The 12,883-nt window shown below is 45.4% G+C and overlaps 1 pseudogene; it reads left to right on the forward strand.

The window, feature by feature from the left end:
* Positions 1 to 236: 236 nt before the first annotated feature.
* On the forward strand, positions 237 to 9,184 carry LOC117712382 (transcriptional adapter 3-like; annotated as a pseudogene).
* The last annotated feature ends 3,699 nt before the right edge of the window (positions 9,185 to 12,883 follow it).

Raw genomic sequence — 12,883 nt, forward strand, 5'->3', positions numbered from 1 at the left:
TATGTGTGGTCAGATGGGAGAGAAAGAGAAGTGGAGCGGCTTGAGCATTGCGGAGAGAGATGGAACTGGAGGCTCAGGGTGGAGAGGAGGAGCTTGTTGTGAGTGCTCAGCCCTGCCACCTGAGGCCATGGTGAGGTCCCAGCCCGAGCTGCTGCTGAGGGCCACATCTGGGTCAGTGGCTACGCAGCAGCAGGGATCAGTGTTAATGTCCTTGCCTCATATTACCACTAGAGATCATGGGGATGTCCCTGGTCTATGCAGCTGCCAGGGACCACATGGATGTCCAAGGGCTGTGCAGAACCAGCTCCATCCCTTACTGGCTGCAGCATTCTGGAGAATCTGCCCCACTTCTCACTGGTGACAGCACAGTGGAGCTAGCCCTGTTGGCAGGGAGGGGGATGTGAGCTAGCCCCAAGGGCATGAACATGGGAGAACTGACTCTGCCACTCATCTGCTGTGGAGTGGCCGGGGTTCAAGGGAGATGCCCTCCCCACCTCACCCCTCAAAACCCCTGACCCTGGGGTCATGAGAGCAGGAGAGCTGTCTCTGTCCCTCACCGGCTGCAGCACTTTGGAAAGAGGGTTATGGATCTTTCCTGGGCAGCATAGTAGAACTAGCCCTGGTGTCTGTGTGTCTGTGTGCCAGGGCATAGACAAATTGACCCCAATCGTGAAAGTGGGGAGTACTGACTCTGCCAGTTCTATGCTATGGGGTGACATAGACACAGAGGTGATCTCCTCACTTGTTGCCCCCCTGAGCTCTCCCCTCAGGGGAGAGCTGGCCACAGGGTCATAAGAGTGGGAATGCTGGTGTTGCTACAGCACTCAGGACAGTGGGTCCTGTACCTTGCCTGGGCAGCACAATAGAGCTGTCCCTAGTGGCAGGGATATGGGGAGTGCAGATGAACCAGCCCTGAGAGGGAGAATATTGACTGCCCTTCCTGTGCTATGAAGGGGTGTGGGCACAGAGGTGATGCCCTAGTCCCTTGTGCCCTGAGGTAGTTAGGTGAGCTGACACCAGGGTTTAGAGTAGAAGAGCTAGCCTTGCCTCTCACCAACTGTAGTGCTCAAGAAAGCAGGCTTTGTATTTCACCTGGGCATCATAGTAGAGCTGGCCCTGGTGGAGGGTGATTGGGTGAGCCAGCCCCAAGTGCAAGAACAAGGGAAAGCTGACTCCATCACTCATCTTCTCTGAAGCATGGGTGCAGGGGAGATGTGTTCCTCCACACCCCCTAACCGCCTCTGACAGAAGAGGGAGCTGACCTGTCATGAGAGTGGGTGAGCTGGCCCTGCCTCTCACTGCGTGTAGCTCTCGGGAGAAAGGGCCCTGCAACCCTTCCCCCAACCCCCGCCCCCTGATGGCAAAGGCACAGGTAAGCCAGCCCAGAGGTTGTGAGCACAGGAGAGCTGGACCAGCATCTCATTGGCTACAGTACTTGAGAAAGTGGGCTTTGCATCTTGACTGGGCAGCACAGTGGAGCTGGCTCTGGAGGTGCGAGTAAATGTGAGAGAGCCCCAAGGGCATGAGAGTAGGAGAGCTGCCCCCTGCCTCCTGCCCATGGTGGCGCGGGGTGGCTTGACCTGGTAGTTTGGGTAAGGGAGAGTTACCAGGCTGGTCAGCTCAGCTGCCACCCAGGCCCAGATCCAGGGCTTTGAGTTGGTCCACTCCAAAATCCATGTCATCTATGAACTGCTGGAGAGCATGAAAGGGCCAGTCCTGCCGATCCAAAACTGTAGGATTTCAATGACACAGGGCAACAACAGAATAGCCAGGAGGAATCCCGGGAAGGATCCATTATTGATGGTGACACAGAAGCCAGAGACCTAAAACCAGACCAATGACTCATTGCAGTGAACATTTGCAAGTGAAGATGTGTGGACAGAGGGGTATGCTGTGAGACACACTGACACACTACAGCTTCTTTGATGAGATGTTTTTCATGCTTTCTTTTGTTTAGTGTGTGCATGTGTGTGTGTGTGTGTGTTCTTTTGGGGAGGAGGTTGCAAGGGCAGAGGGTAGGTATGAGGGGATCAGGAGAGGTGTGGGACTTGGGTGCATGATGTGAAACAAAGAATCAATAAAAAAGTTAAAAGAAGAAAATTGAGTTATCTATGCTCCTGCTGACTGTAAAGAGCAAGGGAGTTATTTTTGCAGTGATATCGATGACCACAGATGCACAGCTGAGAGAGACGTGGAAGGCTTTGGTGACACCCCTACTCCAAATCTTCCCCACCTCCAAAGTAGCAGCCTAAACTGGAAGCCATGGAAGAGAACTCTTAAACGCTACGGTAACGCTACTGAAGTTAGCTCCGATGGCTAACTGTGATGGCGTCCATGGGGTGCAGAAGGGAAGGACTCAGTTTTGGTTAAGGGGCAGGCCACTGAGAGCTCGACTAAGCTCCAGGGAGTACATAGAGAGCACAAATGGGACTTGCTTTTTACTTTTTTCTTTTTGGTTGATTGGGGAGGACACAGGAGATTGGCGGGCAGACATAGAACAACTGGGGAATGAATATGATTGGGATGTATGATGTGAAATTCATTGATAATCCATAAAAATATTATGCTGAATAAAAAAATAAGAGGAGTTATTTTCATAATGATATTATTTGTGTAAATATGTAGTAAATTTAATATTTTAATGAGATCCTACTTTTATATTTCTCTTTCCATTTCTAAGATTTGATAGAAAACAAAAATAGGCTTTTGGGGATCCTCAGCAATTTGTTTTACTTAAAGTTTTAAAGATTGACTTAAAGGGCTGGGTACGATGGCACACACCTTTAACCCCAGAGCTTGGGAGGCAGAGGTAGATGAATCTTTATGAGTTCAAGGCCAGCCTGGACTACAGAGTGAGTTCTAGACAGTCAGAATTACATAGTGATACCATGTCTCAAAAAATTTGACACAGTTTATGTACAGTCAAATACACAAATCTTAAACATTTACCTTATTTTTAACATATATGCATATATTGTAACCTGTGCCCACTTTATGGAATAGATCACTTTGTGTTTTATTAAGTCAAGCCCAGTCTATCAGAGGTGACCAGTCTGATATAGGATATATATATCATTATATATGTCATTAAATATTATATATATATGATATATTAAATATTATATATATAATGACATATAAATGAACCACATAGTATGTATTTCAGGGCTTCCAGCTAACCCCTATCCCTTTTAGAGGCAAGGTCATGCTAAGTTGCCTGGGCTAGCCTTGAACTTGAGATCCTCCTGACCCAATCTCTTGCATAGGTGGGGCTATAAATGTGTGCTAGACACCCAGTTATTTGTACTCTTTTGTGGTTTTCTTTTTGTTTGGGTTGGGCATTGATTCCAAGGCTTGATGCATGTTAAGAACATGCTTGGCCAATGAGCTACACCCTAGCACCATATCTGGCTTTTTTCCCAGCATAGTTCTGAGATTCATTTGTGTTCTGTATATTAGTAGTCCATTTCTTTTATTATTACTAATCATATTACATTATGTGGCTATATCACAAATTGTTTTATTTTCCTCTTGTTGCATATTTGGATTCTGTCTAATTTAAGTCAATTATAGAGCTGGCATAAACATTTTGTAGGAGTCTCTTGGTGGGTAATGCACTAATTTTTTTACTTATTGATTTGAAGGAATTTTTAAATATATTTTGTATGTGAATTCTTTGGCAGTCCATAGATAGTCTACTTTTCTTTCTTTCTTTCTTTTTGTTGGTTTTTGTTTGTTTGTTTGTTTTGTGTTTTTAAGACAAGTTCTCACAACATAGCCCTTGACTTAGAGATCCTTCTGACTCTACCTCTAAGTGCTGGGATTAAAGGTCTATGTCACTATTCCTGCCTCTACTTCATTTCTTTTTATTTTTTATTTATGTGTCTGTCTGAGAGCCTGTGTGACTTTATGAATCCCACATGGGTATGGGAGGCCAGAAGAGGGTGTTAAATCCCCTAGAACTGGAGTTTCAGATAGTTGTGAGCCTCCGAGTGGATACTGGGAACTGAACCGGTGTCCTCTACAAGAGCTAAGCCGCACTCTTGACTGTTGAGTCATCACTCCAACCCCTCTACTTAGTTTTTAAAAATAATACCCTTTTGAGGGTCTAGAGAGCCAGATCATCAGTTAGGAGCACTTGCTGTTCTTCTAGAGGACCTAAGTTCAGTTCCCAACACTCAAATCAGAGATCTCACACCCACCTGCAACCCCCAGGTCAGGGGTCCACCACGCTCTCCTGGCCTCTGTCTGGGACTGTGCGAATTTGGCATACAGTCACACAGATGTACACATAAAATAAAAATACATTTTAAATGATATATTTTGATAGTCAGATATTATTTTGTTCTCTCTCTCTCTCTCTCTCTCTCTCTCTCTCTCTCTCTCTCTGTGTGTGTGTGTGTGTGTGTGTGTGTGTGTGAACACGCCATGTCCAGACCATAGTATATTATGTAGGTCTATTATGTAGGTCAGAGGACAACTTCTGAGAGTTGATTTTCTTCTTGCATTTCACTGGCTCAGATTTTCATTAGGCCCCATTTCAATGTCTAGTTTTCAGTTTAATGCATTCTGTGTTATGACAAAATCTTTACCTACCTCAATCCAGTATCATGAAAATATTTTTTCTTTGACCTCTACCTGTTTATTTAGAAGCTTTAAAACTTTTGAATATAGGTCAATTATACCTGAAAACATTTGTGTACAGTTTGAGTCAAGGAATGAAGTTTCTTGTTCTCCATTGTATGCCATTGTCCTATGCACTTCATCCATGAAACTACTGAGGCTGTGATTACACACACACACACACACACACACACACACACACACACATGCTAGCCCCATCTTTTCCCCATTGTTTTGATTTCCATAATTTCACCTACCCATGGTTAACTTCAGTCCAGTACTACTTAATGCAAAATTCTAAAATAAACATTAATAACTTTAAATTTTTTCACTTTTAATACTGTTTAGAGCAATATGATGAAACCTTACACCACTCCACCCCATTTTTCCTTTGTTTATTTGTTTTGTGGTGCTGGGACCTGGACCCAAGATCTCATGCACACCAGGTGAATGCTCTAGCATTGAGCCCCACTGCACTCTGCATGAATCTCCCTTTGTAAGAGTATTAACACTGTGCAACTTACTGCTTATTGGCCTGGCCTCAGAGCACAGAAACAGCAGTATAAAACACCCTGGGATAAACCATAGAAGGCCAAATGTTGGCAGCCTTCTGGCAACACTGCAGGGCATATAGAAAAATCGTAGTGCAGATGCTCCTTGGCTCACAATAGAGTTGACAAACTCATAGTGTGGTGGAAATATCCCAAGTCAAAAAATGCATTTAATACGCTGATGCTGCGGAAGGAAGGAGTTTAGCCACACCTCACACTGGCTGTTTTCTGCTGTGGCCACATGACGGACTGGAGGTGTGGTTCACTGCTCTGCCCAGCATCTCAACAGAGCCCTGCACTGCATATTGCTCTTCTAGGAAAACATAAAAATCCAAGGCTCAAAGTCTGATTTCTACTAGGATTCAAGACTACCCAGTTTCAGGCTTCTGCTGGGGCAGCTGGAACGTATCCTCTATGGATTATCAGAGGAGGATGACACATCTAAGAGTCTGCCTCTGGGTTTCTATTTTATGCTGGAGCTTTATGGCAAACATAGAAATCTGGTGGTTAAGTCCACCAAAGCTTCTTAGCCATCATTTCCCAGCCACACAGTCTCTCTCTGAGCACACATTGGCTCAGTCGTTGTTAAGGCCATGAAGGTGTCCAGATACCAAAAGATCTCTGATGTAGGCCATCGGCTCAAAAGCCAGACACCAGAATCAATTCCCAGTTCCAGGCACTTATTATCTGGGGACTTTGGTAATTAATCCATTGTTCCAGGTTTCTGTTTTCTTATCTCTAAATTGAGATAATAGCCGTACTTATAACACAGGGCTTTTTCATGTCAAATATTAAACACTATATCTTTGTGCGTGTTAAAATAGAGAGGACAGACAGATATGAATATGAAATCGAAGGGACACAGAGTCCAAAGAAAGAAAACAAGAGAACTTTTGGTCACTTCAGCAATATTCAGAGTTCATTTGTCTCCACTTTATTTAAAAATAAAAACATACAAAGTGCATAACAATTCAAAATCTACTGGACTTCTCTATACCACAAGTTGAAATGAAAGAATAATAGTGTTAGCAGTACTGGCCGACATAAAGGAAGCATCCAGGGATTAATTAAACAAAACATCACAAGACCTACACAACGCAAACTACAAAACACCCCTGAGCAGAACCGAAGATGAACGACCTAAATACACGGAGAGATAATCCATGTTCACGGATTAAAAGGCTTGAATTGTTAAGATATTAAGCCACCCCAATTGATCTAAAGACTCAATACAAACCCAGTTAAAATCCCAGTAGGTAATTTTGCAGAGATTGACAAGTTGACTCTAAAATTATTGAAGCCAAGACAATCTGATGGAAAGAGAATGAAATCGGAGAAACTAAGCTATACATTTTCAAGACTTACTTGTAAAACCATGAAAATCAAAATCAGAAAAAGCATAAAGACCGACATATAGATTAATAGAACTACAGAGGCCAAAAATGACTCAGTCAGAGACAATAGGTTTTCTACAAAGGTGCTGATATAAGTGGGAGGAAGGAGAGTCTTTTTAATAGAGGATGCTGGATATCCATTTGCAGAAGCAGTATCCTGGTTCTGGCCCTTCCTTTGGATCAATTTGACCAAACAGAGCTGGACGTGTAAAATGTTCTTACCCCAAATTCGAAACCGTTAGCAAGAGACATTGTCAGAAAAATGAGAACACAAGTCATTGACTGTCAAGAAGCAACTGCAAAGAGCCGGGTCCAGTGGCCTGTGATCCTAGAACTAGAAAGGCTAAGTCAGGCAAGAGGGCTGTTGGGTATTTGAGTGGGGGCATAGTGAGTTCCAGGACATCCTGGGCTATAGAGTGAGACCTTGGCACAAAAGTGCGGGTATCCTATAATTCCAAAACCAGAGTGGGTGAAACAAGATGGCTCCTGGTTCTGCTGAGAAAGGTCCAAGGGAGAAGCTGAGAGACAGAATTGAGAAAGGAGAGAGACAGGCCTGGGTGGGGGTGGGATAAACAATTTCCTATAGAAGAAAGGTGAAAGCTCTTGAGGTAGTAAGTAAAGAAAAATAAATCATACGCTCAATAGGGGAAAGATGCTAAAACTTATGATAAGAGCAGATTTCTTTGTGAAATCGCAAAAAAGTGAGAAGCCTGTGTCCGAGTTACTGTTCTGCTCCCAAGTGCAAAAAAGCAACGAGTGCAGCTTGTGAGGCGTTTAGTTGCCACGAAAAATGCTGGCAGTAAGGTTAAGCGCCAGGCTCTGCCTCAGCATCCGCTGGGCCGTGGAGTGTGCCCCGCCCCAGGTAAAGGGGGAGAGGCTATAGTAGATTGACTTGCTGAGTGAGAAAAAAAAATAAAAAAAAAAACTGGACACAACAAGAAGGCTAGGAGGCTATCGGAATGCAGAGTTCTACGACTTAGATTAGAAAGCTGGGGAGGCCCACTTCCGGGCCAGGCACTGAACTGGGAACTTGATGAGCATCACTTCTTAATCCTGAGAACATTCCAGGGAGGGTCCCATCTTCTGGGCCGTAAGTGAGCTGAAGGACTGCCCATTGCAGCAGTTTCATGACTTCAAGTTTGTGGACCACCTGGAAGGTCTGTCCCCGGTACATGGCCGTGATGGCTGGCTCCGAGGACGATGGCCTTGATATTGAGGAGCTGGACACCCTGCAGCTGGAGCTTGAGGCCCTGCTGTCCTCTGCAAGCAGGCGACTGCGTGTCCTGGAAGCTGAAACCCAGATCCTTACTGACTGGCAGGATAAGAAAGGTTACCGATGATTCCTGAAGCTAGGTCTCCTGAAGCTAGGTTGAGACCGAGAGCTTGGTGCTCCCCCACAAACAAGGGAAACCTAAGAAGCAGAAACTGGAAGGGAAAACAGGACATGGGCCAGGCTCTGGCCCAGGATGACTCAAACTCAAAAACGTTCAACCCTAGATCCAGAACTATGAATTTACTGATGATCCAATCTATGTGCCTTGGATCTCCAAGAATGATGTTCCCAACAGGTTCTCGGCCTCTGTGGAGCCCTATTGTGCCGACTTCACCAGTGGGGAGGTACAAACATTAGAGGAACCACTTGAAGGAGGTACAAACCCTAGAGGAACCACTTGAAGATGAAGCCGGACATTCTAAGATTCCCCCACTACGGAAACACTACTCCCAACGCTGGGCCCAGGAGGATCTGCAAGAGGAACAGAAGGATGGGGATCGGGCAGCAGCTGTGGCTGACAAGAAGAAAGGCCTCATAGGACCACTGACCGAACTGGACAAAAAAGATGTGGATGCCCTGATGAAGAAGTCTGAAGCCCAACATGAACACCCTTTGGTGCCCTGACACAGTGCCTAGTGCAGGCCCTAGTGGAGGAAAATATTATTTCCCCTACAGAGGATTCTCCTACTTCTGACATGTCAGGGAAAGAATCAGGAGCTGATGGAGTAAGCACCTCCCGCCCCCACCCCCCATTCAATCAGAACAAGCCTTTCAGTGTGCCACATTCCAAGTCCCTGGAGAGCCACATCAAGGAGGAGCTGATTGCCCAGGGCCTACTGGAGTCCAACGACCGGCCTGCTGAGGACTCAGAGGGTGAGGTCCTTGCTGAGTTGCACAAATGGCAGGCTGAGCTGAAGGCACTCAGTGCACACAACTGCACCAAGAAGCATGACCTGATGAGATTGGCAAAGGAGGAGGTGAGCCAGCCTGAGCTAAGGCAGCGTGTCTGCATGGCAGACAGCGAGGTCATGGATGCCCTCTGAAAGATCATGGCTTCACGGCAGAAGAAGCACACCCCCACCAAGAAGGAAAAAGACCAGGCCTGGAAAATCCTGAAGGAGCGAGAAAGCATCCTGAAGCTCCTAGCGGGTAGCCTCACCTGCTGCTGGCCATCTCCCTGGCCTGGCAGAAGTCTACTTCCTTTGAAGCCTTGGCCAGAGGCTACCTATCAAATGACAACAGCCTCAGGGCTGAAACACTTTCAGACCACTCAGCTGAGCTTTGTGCAGCCAGTATGCAAGGCCTCCCTGAGCTTGCCTGGACCTAGCATCTGCCCCAGATGAGCGGGCTTGATCCTTGTCCCTTTTCCCTCTTACCATCTCCACACCTTTCCCTCAAAGACTTCTTCCTTGATGTTTTATCAAGTACTAACTTAAGAATACAGTGACTGCTGTGTTCTGTTATTACTTAATTAATTAATTTAAGAAGAAAGAAAGCTGGGGAGGTTGATACCAAGGACTCAGCCTATCCACCTCGGAATCCCTGGACTTTTATATTTTATAGCTCGCAGACAGTAATATTCTCTTGGGATCAACTAATATATGCTGCAAGTGCTGAGTGACAGGAAGGTCACACAGAGGGCCTGGCAGGGTGGCCACCTCAGAGTAAATGATTCAGAGTGGAAACGGGCCCCAGGATAAGGTAATTTGCTAGTGGGGCTCAGAAAATGCTGCTCTGCTCACAATAAAGTGTATCACAATGAAGGGGTAGAGATTCCAGTTATAAAGGGAAAGGCACATGGGCAAAGCCCAGAAGAAACTACACACAAGCCTCCAGCTGTCCACTGCTGGTGGCAGGGAGAGCATTTAATTCTCTCAACAATGATCTACAAAGTGTCACCCAGTAGGAAGCTTTCTTGAGCCTCGGAGTCCAGGATTTTTATCAAAGTTCACACAGTAGGGCAGAATCTTTATTAAATGACCACTGTAGGTCTCAATGTCAGCATAACTCCTGGGACTAAATGCATATCATGGAGTCTGAGGCCTTAGGTAGATAAAGGCCCGGGAAGGATATTCGAAGCTCCAGAGGCTATCTCTCAGTGCTGGTGAATGGATAGTCCTTTTCTGAATGTGTAGTCTGAGTTGCTTGAACCTGCTGATTTAACTCTTCACTCGGCAGACCATCAAGGTTTCTAAATCAGTACATGCTTAGGAATATACTCCCGTATCACATCTCCAGATGTATGTCTCTATATGTCTCTTTTCTCTGTCTCTGTCTTTCTCTCTGTCTCTCTCTTCTTCTGTCTCTATTTCTCGCTACAAATTCTTCTCTCCTCTCTCTCCTCTCTCTCTCTCTCTCTCTCTCTCTCTCTCTCTCTCTCTCTCTCTCTCTCTCACACACACACACACACACACACACACACACACCAGGTGGGGGAATCTTATTAATCCCAAACTGACCTCTAACTTACTATGTAGCTGAGGCTAGCCTTGAACTCCTGATCCTCTTACCTGTATCTTTCAAGTGCTGGGAGCACAGGCATGAACCACCCTTCCTGGCTTATATCTCACATTTTACGTATGTGTATTTTTTCTAGGTAGGACTTTCACAGCTTTCACCATATTATTAGTAAGCCATAACTCCCAGAGCGAGGACAGCAAGTTGTAGAATAGAAAGCAGCAGACCAGAGACACTGACCTTATCACAATATACAGCTCATAAAGTTTTAATAAAAACTCCAAAAACTAACTGAAAGTCACCGAACCCAGGAAAGCACACAGGCAAGAACAGCTGAACTCAGATAAATAAGTCTCTTTTGCTTCCATGTTTGACAGTCTTCCTATGAGCCAGACAGCTCCGTGCAAACAGGAAAAGTGCCCAGTTCTTGTTTCTTCTTTCGGTAGGAAAGAATGGAAGGTATGCCCAACTATCTGCCTCTCTGAGGGTGTTCCCAAGGATTGGTTTCATCTTGCCTGATTCTAAGTGTAAGCGGTAAAATCAGAAGCACCTAAAAAACACAGGAGAGACCCCTGGCGGCTCTGTGTTTATCAGAGAACCTTCGCAGCTAGCTGCAGCACTGCGTGCAGACACCAGGGGGAGCAAGAAGCTTGAATTTGGAGAACCTTCCACGACAGGACGCTTAAGCACAGAGAGATGCAGCTCCAGAAAAAGCTAGTGTTGAGAGGCAGCCAGCTGGGCTGATTGTGGACATTTGTAAAGACAAGATGAGGCAAGGTATTTCTCCAAATGCTCGTGCTCCAGTAAGATGATGCATATGGAAGACAGGGATGCATGGTCCAAAGGACCAACATACATCTTCAGAGATCTAGTTTATCTGACAAACAACTCAAAAGTCTTGTTTGAAGAGCCTTCAGTGAGCTATAGAACTGAGCTAACTGTAGGAAGAACGGGTAACAAAGAAAGAGCAGAACAAGAATATCAACAAAAGGAATCAGCTAACATCTCAGAGCTAGCTGACAGATACAGTAACTGAAGTGAAGGCTGGGCTGGATGGCTTCGGCCACGTAGTCCTTCAAGCTGTGATCTCTAGGCAAGTCACTGGGGATGGACAAAGAGAGAAGTACATTTCTCATTGATGTGACTGAAACACCCGACAGAAACACTTAAGGAAAAACCATGTATCATAACTTTGTGTGTGCTTTAGGAAGACCTAGTCTCTCAAGGCAGGGAAGGCATGGTGGACCACAGCAGTTCTCAGGCTGCCATGGCAGGACACCAGGAAAAGAGAGCCCTGGTGTTTACCTGACTCTCTTCCCCATGGAAGGTGTCTTCTACCTTCAGGAGCTTTCTCTTTCAGTTAATCTCTGGAAATTTCCTCATAGATACCACCAGAGGTATGCCCCACTACTTTCTAAGGTTTTTTTTTTTTTTTTTTTTTTTTTTTTTTTTTTTTTTTTTTTTGAGACAGGGTTTCTCTGTGTAGCCCTGGCTGTCCTGGAACTCAGTCTGTAGACCAGGCTAGCCTTGAACTCAGAAATCCGCCTGCCTCTGCCTCCCAAGTGCTGGGATTAAAGGTGTGTGCCACCACTGCCCGGCCTCTAGGTATCTTTTTAAAAGACAGAATTTCATTATACAGCCCTGGCTAGCCTAAAATTTGCTATATAGACTAGGCTGGCCTTGGGGTGGGAATTTACTCCCATCTCCTGTGAGTGCTGGGATCATGAGCATGTATCACTACACCCTGGTTTTCTTATTGATTCTAAATCTAGGCAGGTAGACAGGGAAGACTAATCACCAAAAGAGCAAAGAGAAGATGAAGAGATGTAAACACAGCTTATGAGGATTATAGAACATGCACAAATATAGTAAAAGATGCATTTTGGAAATTCTAGAAAGAGAGAAAGAGCCCAGATAACGCATCTAATACACAATGGCTTATGACCTGTAACATCCCACCATGTGAGAAGGGATCTCACTAGAATTCAAGAAAACTCAAAGGATTCTAAGCAGGACAAACTTAAATGGATCCAGATAATCACACACACACACACACACACACACACACACACACACACACACACACACACACACCCCTATCAAAAGTCTGACTGCTGAGAAGGCTCGGAGGGTTCAGACATTTGCTGGGATGTCTAAGACCTGTCTTCTACCCCTGGGCCCACATGGTGGATGGAGAAACTTGACTCCTATAAATTGTTCCCTGGTCTCCACACACATTGTGGCATGCACCCCTCCCACTGCCCTGGCACACATGCATAATTAATAATGTGAAAATCAAAGATAACTAGAGAATTTTGAAAACAGCAAGAGAAAAGCAACTCTTGAGGGACTTAAGGCAGCTCCCACAAGCATATCGACAGACACCAGCTGGGTCAGAAGAGGGGGAATGAGGCACAGACCTCACCAGAAGAGCAACTTTTCAGATTATGAGTGACTCAGTCCTAGAGTTCTGGCCTCAAGTGGGAGCCCTGGGTTCAATCTGTGTAGAAAAATTAAAACCTTTTGGGTTTCAGAGGATTCCATCAAGATAGTAAAGCCAGCCCAAAGAGTGGAATATTTAAAAA

This window comes from Arvicanthis niloticus, chromosome 7 (genome assembly GCF_011762505.2).
Source record: "Arvicanthis niloticus isolate mArvNil1 chromosome 7, mArvNil1.pat.X, whole genome shotgun sequence".
NCBI classification, from domain to species: Eukaryota; Metazoa; Chordata; class Mammalia; order Rodentia; family Muridae; genus Arvicanthis; species Arvicanthis niloticus.